The sequence below is a fragment of the Macrobrachium nipponense genome, chromosome 18 (genome assembly GCF_015104395.2).
Source record: "Macrobrachium nipponense isolate FS-2020 chromosome 18, ASM1510439v2, whole genome shotgun sequence".
In the NCBI taxonomy this organism is placed as follows: domain Eukaryota; kingdom Metazoa; phylum Arthropoda; class Malacostraca; order Decapoda; family Palaemonidae; genus Macrobrachium; species Macrobrachium nipponense.
The window spans coordinates 50,725,674-50,735,608 of NC_087211.1; the positions used below are offsets into that span (position 1 = coordinate 50,725,674).

Below are 9,935 nucleotides of genomic sequence, written 5' to 3' on the forward strand. Positions count from 1 at the left end.
TAGAAATTCATTTCGCAATATAGTGGTTCGGATCCCACAATAAGCTGTGGGTCCCGTTACTAGGCGACCAATTGGTTCCTAACCACGTGGAAATATCTAATCTTTCGGGGCAACCCTAGGAGAGCTGTTAATCAGCTCAGTGGTCTGGTTAAACTAAGATATACTTAACTTTTTGCAATAGAAATATTTTTCGTAAACATTACCACATCAGCAATGTATTACATCGAATCGGCTCCGGGATTCTTTATTACATAACTTCACGTACTGCGAAGACTGAAGAACGCCGTAGAACACAATCGATCTATCAGGCCGAAATCAATAACATGGGGGTCCAACATGTGCAGGAACAGATCTGCCGAAATCGGAGAGGGCGATCTCGAAAGGATGATGACCACATAATTTACAATGATTCACAGCGATCTCATAGCTTCGTCGGCCTCCCATTTTGATGAATGGGTCGTTTATCATAGATTAGAGGAAGAAAGAAGGATAAAAACGGGACGAAATTGATTCCTTTCCTTCGATCTTCCAACTTCTTTGTGGGAAGATGGAATACGTTCATGATTGACAGCGCATTTATCAAACCAAGCCTTCTTGTTTTTGTTGCTGTCGGACAGGAGGTATTTCGGCGCCGAGCTCACGCTGGAATGATTCCAGGGATACTAAAGTGTATCGATTAACGCCAAAGACCTTATATCCAGCTCTGTGATCTTACTTTTGTGTGTGCGCGCGTGTGTGTTTGTGTGTTTACACAAACGCAAACAAACAAACACATATATCAAACATCTCAGAGAAGACTTTATATAAAGTCGCGTGTTAACAGTGATTGTGTTGGAAAGTGTGCGTCTATCTATCTATCTTATATAAATTATTATATAAATTTTACTCAGTCATACAAGATAATAATCTAGTAGTCATGGAGGCGATATTGGACAAGTGCTCAGTAAATATGACATGGCTATGTCAGTCGAGCTCTTGTGGAATACACAGACCTTTCTTGCAAGAGAAATTTAGGACGGGAGGCTGGAGACGAGTAAAAAGATTTGTAGTAGAGAAAGCGCAGCACTTCATTCCAAAGGTTTTCTTCACGCTACCATGGAAGCGATAATAATATTAGTTCCAGAGGGCCTTTAATCTGTGGAACAGCCTCCCTAAGGAGGATGTCAGGCGATTGCAACTTCACAAATTCAAGTGAATATGCAATGCACTGCCACACTAATAGAATTCTCCTTGTATTTTTATAATTTGCTTATATTGTTTTCTATTGATTTCATCTTATTTTCTTTTTAATAAAAGATCTCTTCTTTCGTTATTTCTCCTTACCTTCTGTTTCTTCTTCCCAATGAACACCATATTCTTTGGATGCTTCAATTTCAAGTCAGTGGCTCCTGTGGGCTTGTTCCATATGAATTGTGTTCATCTCCTTAATAATAATAATAATAATAATAATAATAATAATAATAATAATAATAATAATAATAATAATAATAATAATAATAATAATAATAGTGTGCATGTATTTTGAATTTCCTTTCGACTTCCACCTACGCTGCTACCTACTATAATTTGCATCTGGCTCGACTACTTGGCACAGGCCCACAGATGCACTACGTTCAAACGTCAATTGTACTGCTTTGCCGTTTCCATTTAATTCACATCAAAATATCCCGTGATTCTATGGACAATTAAAATTATAAACCCTAAAATAAAGAACCGACTTACGAGCTTATTTAATAATTAAGATGCTCTGGCTTCGCTATAAAACAAAACCAGCTGAGAACTGGTGCTCTGAATATTTCTGGAATAAATGATCAAGTGTCTGATGCTTGCAAGAAATACTGGGAGTCTGCGGTCATTTTTCTGCAAAAAAAAAAACAAAAAATGCAGTCAACCTTTCATTTTAACAAGCGTATACCATTTATACGGCCATTACGAAATAGTATAAAACAAATCTTGGAAAACAAAAAAGGATTGAATAAATGTCATCCCAACAGCAATTACGATAAGAATGATGGTGACAGTGGGAGAAAGTTAAGATTCTGTCCATAGATAAATAATAAGATACGAACATTAACAAAAACTATAAAATGCTACAAACATAATGATGAGAGAGAGAGAGAGAGAGAGAGAGAGAGAGAGAGAGAGAGAGAAGATATATTTGCATACTGAATCAACTGAATAAGGAGACGGCTGGTGATACGGCGGCAGCTATTTTTGGCAATATTTCTCAAACAGAATCAATATCCCCTTCTGCGACAAAGCTACGGGGGAGAAAGTGGTTTGGAGGGGGTGGGGCGGGGAGGGTGGCCGTTTTGAGGTGGGGAAGAATCGTTTCGAAGAAGTTAAGATGAAAAGAAAAATGTACATAAAACATTAACTCGTAAGAGTGGAAATGTAAAATTCGAATTCTAGGAAAATCAATCATGGACGGGATGTATGTTAACTGTTTTTTTTTTCTATGTTTGGAATTATGTAAATTTCTTTTGATCCATCGATTTCTGTCCTGTGCATCGTTCTCGTTAATACCTTTCCATAATATATCTTCCCCTACTACACAATCACGCCATCTCTTTCTTGGTCTTCCCTTCTTCCTTCTATCCCGCACTGCCATTTCCATCGTATGTCTTCCAACATGATGTTCCTCTCTTAGTTACAAATTATGTTGAACATTAAACATACAGACAAGTTATAAGACATGAGACCGAACATACGAAAAGAAAAAGACGTCAATCAATAGTCAACAGGTTAGAGAGAGAGAGAGAGAGAGAGAGAGAGAGAGAGAGAGAGAGAGAGAGAGAGAGAGAGAGGACAACAGGTGGTTTCGTTCTTGATGCCGCCCTCAATTCTTTCTTCCTGCGGCCGGAGTGTCATCATCACACACCGGTGACAGTCACAGGTGAGCGTTGTCGCCAAAATCTATTCCCCCAATCACTCACGGCTTAACACACACACACACACACACACACACGGACACACGCTGTGTGTTTGTATGTGTGCTTAGATTTTTTATGTATTCACCCATATCTTATATTCAGAAATATTATTATTACTATATTCTCTCTCTCTCTCTCTCTCTCTCTCTCTCTCTCTTGAAGCGAACTTTCGTCTGGAGCTGCCTGACATCCTCTAGGCTAGGAAGCTGAGGGTAGACTGCTTCTGGAGTGGTGTCCGTCCTCCTTATATTTGGGGTCGTCAGCAGGGAGTCTGCTGACGATGAACCATAATCACATGGAACAAGCCAACAGCGGGGTTACTGGCTTGAAATTCAGGCTTCCAAAGAATGTGGTGTTCATTTGAAAGAAGTAACAAAGTTAATGAAAAATACAGACAGAACAGGTGATCTTTCATTTACGAATTAATAAACAAACAGATAAAAATGTAATTTTTCGCAATGCAAGGAGAAAAGGTTGCTCTCGGAGGGACAAGGGGAGTTAAGATCAATTGTGAATCTGAAAGATCCCTGGTCCAATTCATGGCTGCTAATGTTAAGAAATACAAACTTTCCACCACCAACCGTTACTAAGTCATAAAGAGAAAATTCTCTGGCGAAAGGAGACAAAAATATCGCTTAATAACAAGCGCACCTTACCTTGGGAATAAATTACGCCTACGGGCAATTATAATTCCCTCGAGGTGTAAGTTACCAAGATATAGTGAACTCCACGGTAAGTGTTATTTTTAGCTTAACATTTTGGGAGATGTTAAGCCACGAAATAACGCTTATTATTATTCAATAATAATAAGCGTCGAGAATAACTTACACCAAAAGGGAATTATAATATCAAGTGTGTATATTAATGAAAAGTTGCATGTTTCTCAAACAAAATTAATGTTAAAAGCTATAGTATGAAGAAAAACACCAAAAATGAAGACGAGCTGTTATTCTGAATGGAATTGTGATAACTAGCAACTCATACGCAGCCTGTGTGTGTGTGTGTGTGTGTGTGTGAGGAGACTCAGAAAGAGAGAGAGAGAGAGAGAGAGAGAGAGAAGTAACATGATGAAATAAAGGCAACTTTGTAATACGCTTATAACTTCACCACCGTTTCTTTCCCTAAGTTAAGAATTCTGAACATGGTCGTGAAATGCTGAAAGTGTCAGCGGACAAGTCTTATGACACGAGGTAAAGAGATGACTCTGTCTCTTACATATGGACATTTTCTCTCCGTTATGAAGTGCCTTTGTTAATAGTGGCAGGTGGACACAAAGACGCAGAAACCAAAGGTTGGCTTAAGAAAGAAAGAAAGAAAAAAAAAAAAGAAATCCTAGACTAAAATCGCCTTTCCATGATTCATCTCTCTTATGTTTATCCAAAGTTTCCTCAGGAAAATGCCATATTGCAAAAACTTGCTTCTTGTTCGCCTTGTGACTTTCTACCTCCTCCTTATCATCGATTCTCTCTCGTCTCCTCTTATTTGGTTGTCCAACTTCTATTAACTTGCTCCGTTTCCAAGTCTCAATTTAAAACGGGAGACTTGGGGGGAAACCCAGCGAAAGGGTAGAATTGTGGAATCGTAATAATAATAATAATAATAATAATAATAATAATAATAATAATAATAATAATAATCATAATAATAATAATATCTCTTAAGGAGTCTTTGACGTAGTAGGCACTACCTGTTCGACAAATGTTGATCTCATTGCGTCTATAAAAACCCGGAACCCAAAACGAAGAAATCGATCTATTGTTATCGTGAAATAGATCCTACAATGTACACCAACAAGTTTTTTTTTCTTACGTCTTGCCGGTGCCTTAGATAATTAATTAAGCGTTCTCAGAACTTCCATTATTCAAGAACCTAATCGATGTCCCAAATACCACCTGATACCGTTGTATTTATGTATGCTATGTCCTTGGTAGCACCCCAACAAGATCATTATACAGTTCACAAGTGTTGCTGTGACGTCATAGCAAAGTGATTTCGTGGCATTCGTGCACAAATTTGGATGGCTACGTGACTAGTTCGCATCCAACCAGGGATGTAGCTATCCAAAAATGCCGTGACCGAATTCACAATTTCTCAAATCATGTCAAGGCATTCTCCGAAGTTCTCTCCCCGACTGAAACGATGCAAATGGCTGCTTCGATATGACAACATGTTATTTTCATGAATATTCAAACATCCATTCCTTTTCTTAGGAGACAGCTTCCGTAAATTGCCCATATGTGATCAAAGAGAAGAAGAGTAGACACAGGGAATATGCGAAATGTGAGAATGTTGTGGGAAAATAAAATTCAACGCGACCAAAGCTGGGCTTCGGCTGGAAACATAGTGTCGTTCTAACTGGGATCCTTTGATAAACAAAGCATGATTCGACCTCTAGCTTACTCGGGACGCGTGCAAGATTTTCTCCTCACGCATAAATTGTAAACATTATATTATTAACTTTTAACGTAAATTAAAACGTGCAAAAATATACGGTCAAATAGAGCCTTGTTTCACTAACGAAAATTAAAATAAATACGCTATGTTTCATCAGAAATAATTTTTCTGTACTGTTCAACACTCACATTATTCATTTTTCACATTTTCATTCTCATAAGTAAATCATAAATATCCTATCCTAAAATTCCCGTATCTTTAACTTAACACGAAACACCTTTTTCAGTGCCTCATAGACCTTACCCACCCCCAACAAGGACAACATCTACAACAACAAAGCAGTTTGTAGGCTTACTTCCAAAGTAAGCAAAAATGCATTACCTAATTGCCAAATATCATCTATGATATTTTAGAAAGACATAAAGAAAAGGACAGCTAACTTCTGTTTTTGTGAAACATATCTCTCTGTCTCTCTCTTTATATATATATATATATATATATATATATATATATCATATATATACATTATTAATAATTATATAATATAAATATATCTATATTAATAAAATATATATATATGTGTGTGTGTGTGTGTGTGTGTGTGTAACTAGCTGCTTCTCGTAACTGCAATTACGATAAAAAGAATTCTTGAATGAACAATGATCAAATAATTAAGTTATTAAATTAAATTAGTTTGAGTCCGAACAAGATGTTCGACGGAAATTCAATATAGATCGGAATTAATTACTGTATAAAGAATAAAAGTTAATGTTCTCAAGAAAGTCTTATTCTTGAGTGAAAAATGAACAAACTATATGGAAGTTAATAAATTTGAATTTAGTTTGACCTAAAAAGATGTTCCGTCTGAAATTCAATATAGATCAGCGTTAATTACTGTATCGGAGGTAGAAGCGAATCCTCTTGTTAAGAAATAGACAGACATCCGTTTGACAAACTTATTTCTTTTAGTTTTCCTTTTCGTCAAATTTCTATTTTTATACAGATAACTTTGTTCCCTTTTCGGGGCCTTGAGTGTGTGACCTAATTAATAAAATATTCTGTATACAATGCATAAATTCTGGAGGGCGAATTGCGAAGGAGACAGAAAGAGAGAGAGAGAGAGAGAGAGAGAGAGAGAGAGAGAGAGAGAGAGAGAGAGAGAGAGAGAGAGAGAGAGAGAGAGAGAGAGAGAGAGAGAGAGAGAGAGAGAACCCTTCCTTTCAACAAGCAGCGAGAGGAACAGAAAAGGTAGCCTGCGCTCAGAGAAATGTAGATAAAGTATACATATTAGATAGTAGCAACATTGCATTGCCGAAACCGAACGGTCCCTACAACAGTCCGCCTAAAATCATGGATGAACGTTCTGAATAAGGAATTAAATGGCGGTGTCCCAAATTTCTGATAGACCATTCGATGAAAAAGACCAATATAAAAGGGAGCTTATTGGCCAATTCTGATCATGAAAATGAACTGCACGTGAATATGACCATTCCAAAAAGCAGGCGAACGAGTGCATTAATTACATCAATCCAATTACGCTGAAACATTGCGTTATTCACAGTTAAAATGGCCGTAATAAAGACTGCAGTAGGACGCTAAAAATTCAATCATCATGCACACGTAACAGCCTCAAATGACACACTTCGGATTGCAACGATTATTATTTGCTAAATATGATAACGATAGCTAGCGTGTAATACATTTAATGTGTATGTGCACGCACGTTTCTACAACCTAACTGTTTATAAAAAAAAAAGAAATGTTCCATAAAAAGATTATTTGCAGCAACGGTGAGAACAAGAACAGTTTAGGGCGTCATGTAACTGCATATTAAGGCAACAAATAACACAGAAATTTCGTGTCAACAGCGTCTCACTTAGAATGCAATGCAATTGCAATAAAATGATAAAACATATACTACAGAGACCCTACCTCTGGCAATTATTTATTTGTTTATCCAAACTGGGGTTCCTAGGAAACTCATGATGGTAAATTAATGAGGGAAAATGTTATTGCCAAGAGAGACGATACGGACATTTGTTTGGAACCAGATGAAGTATCGAAATTTATCTACAGTTTTCACTGACGTTATCTTTATTCAATGTTCCTACTCCTCTTCATAATGGCTAATATATATATATATATATATATATATATATATATATATATATATGTATGTATATGTGTATATACATATACATATATATATACATATATACAATAATTATATATATACGTATATATATATATATATATATATATATATATATATATATATATATATAAAATATATATGCGTAATTTTCTTTATGTGAAACACAGATGACCGACGGGAAAGAAACATCCTTTCTCAACATGCCGTCGTCCAGCCCTGGCTCGTAACCAAACGTATTTAGGTACAAGTTTTGGGACGGTATGAAATATCCCTCGGGTACGGCCTTTGCAATCTCAAACCGCTCTGATATTAACATTATCTTGATGGCATGAACAGCAAATAATATTAACAACAACGTCTATCCTTATATACAAACTGCAATTAACACTTCAGCCTGACCACCCACAATATTCATTGCATGACAAACGAGTGACTCTTGACTCACGTCACAAAGCACCTCAAGCTGAATTTCACGTTTAGTCATGATGGAAACTACAGGGTAAAAGTCGGATCGAAAGACCTTTATCAAAAGTTGAAAGGTAACAATCCTGAGAAGAGGAATTTTCAGTGTCAGGTAACTGACTAACGCTTCTGGTTAACCCATAACTGAAAACTTATTCTTTAGAAGCTAAACGAGATATTCGTCACAACAAATGAACTGCATGAAGGGAATCCAAAGAAATACACGTGACTTCGGGAGCAGTAACGAAGTCCCCCTTGAGGGAGACTTCATTATCATAGCTGCTTCACGCAGCCACACCCGATCCTCACTGCTGGACGTCGACACCCTTACACTTGCGCCAATGCATCACATAACTTGCATGCGAACCTACTTCGTAATTAAGTATCTGTAATGGATCAGGGATGAAGCTGGAAAAAAAATTTCGTTTACATTCAGAATTCTCCTCCCAGTCATGGCACTGATAATTATCGGTACGGAGGACAATTCTTGAGGATAAAGAAATAACTGTAGCAAAATGCCACATGCATAGCAGTTCCGCAAACAGGTATGTACACAGAAATACACAGTAGGTAAAGTGAGTAATTCTCTGAAAAAGGCATGTAAACTCGCATGCATGGAGAACAGTCGAAAATATAGCTCATATTTAGAGACAATTAGATTCACCAAACGAGGAATATCAAACGAGCCTTGGAATCTCGGATATAATAGGTCAAACAGTGGATCAAAAAATGTTCATGCACCAAAACACGAGGTTTGAATACAAGTAGATAAAGAGTGATACTGTGGTTCAGGAGACGTAATAAGAATTGATAGTAATTGAATAATGATACTGCAATAGGAGTATGGGCAGCCAACAAAGGTGCAAGCAAACTACAACTAGATGTTTCTGGTAACGTTTGAACACGCTTGTGCTCCCGTCTCTCGAAAGCAATCCATAAAATAATTACAGGTTGAAAGGTAAGAAATGTGAAAAACATAATCTATTACCAGTTGGATAAATATTAACAAACTGATAGACAAAAAACGCGTAATGGAAGTAGACAATTTTAAAATGCAAGGCGAATGGTGCGTACGAAATGGGCGAATGCTCAAGATAAATGAAGCTTAATAGCAATAATAAAAAGTGGTGATAGTTAAGCTTCGGTAAAAAAAAAATAATAATATCCATAACGGGGTTCATCAGAAGCATTAACAAATCATTGGACCTCAATTCGAATTGTTCACAGCTGTCTCATGGCTTGCGTGAATGTCTTGGAGTAGAGAATTGGAATCAAGAATCGTTATTTCCAAATGTTAACTTCACAGTCCACCTTATTCTCCGTTTCTCAACTTTCTATACTCTCAGTTAATCTAAGGCAACAACAGCAGCTGTTGCTGAAACAGTGGGAAATATAATTTCTAAATGTTTCCCTCCTACACAACTCTCAAAACATTCACGCAAATCAGGAGGCTGGTGTTTAAATTTGGGTCCATTCTTTTTCAAAGCAAAAGAGGAAAAAAAAAAAGTCACGATAGAATTTGACAGTAGTCAATGTCGGATACTGGGGTTGTCACATAGGTACCCCTGCCAGTGCTGCAAGGACGTGAAGCGCCGCTGGAGACACGCAGTAGGAAAGTTGCTTGGAAATTGAGTCCCTTTTTTCAGTATAAAACGAATGAAAACCTCAAGCAGAAGGAAACGAGCAAAAGTAGAATCAAATGCGTTACCTGATCTCGGATACTAACTCACGAAAGTGTGTGTTGCTATGCAAGTGACGCCAGGAACCAAATGTCCTGATTTTGTAAGTTTTTGTTGCAGAGACTTATGAATCGCTATTCAACTTTCTACTGAAGACATGATTCTGAAATGAATATAAGATAAAACAATCAAAAATATTATTCATAGAAAGTCGAACTTCAGTTCCTGTAGAAAAAGAGGTGCTTTATTTGAAAGACTGACTTCAAACTTAGTTATGGCCCTTATTACTCTGAAGCGAAGTTATTACTTTAC

At 37.0% G+C, this 9,935-nt stretch overlaps 1 protein-coding gene across 3 annotated transcripts in view; it reads right to left on the bottom strand.

The window, feature by feature from the left end:
* The window catches only part of LOC135197051 (uncharacterized), a 528,985-nt gene that overhangs the window by 27,659 nt on the left and 491,391 nt on the right, over positions 1–9,935 (bottom strand). The window contains exon 2 of one of the 3 annotated variants that reach the window (XM_064223987.1): positions 9,671–9,786. The exons of the other annotated variants lie outside the window; for them this stretch is intronic. The gene's annotated coding sequence lies outside the window, so the exon portion shown is untranslated. The remainder of the gene's footprint in view (positions 1–9,670; positions 9,787–9,935) is intronic. 3 annotated transcript variants of the gene reach the window in all.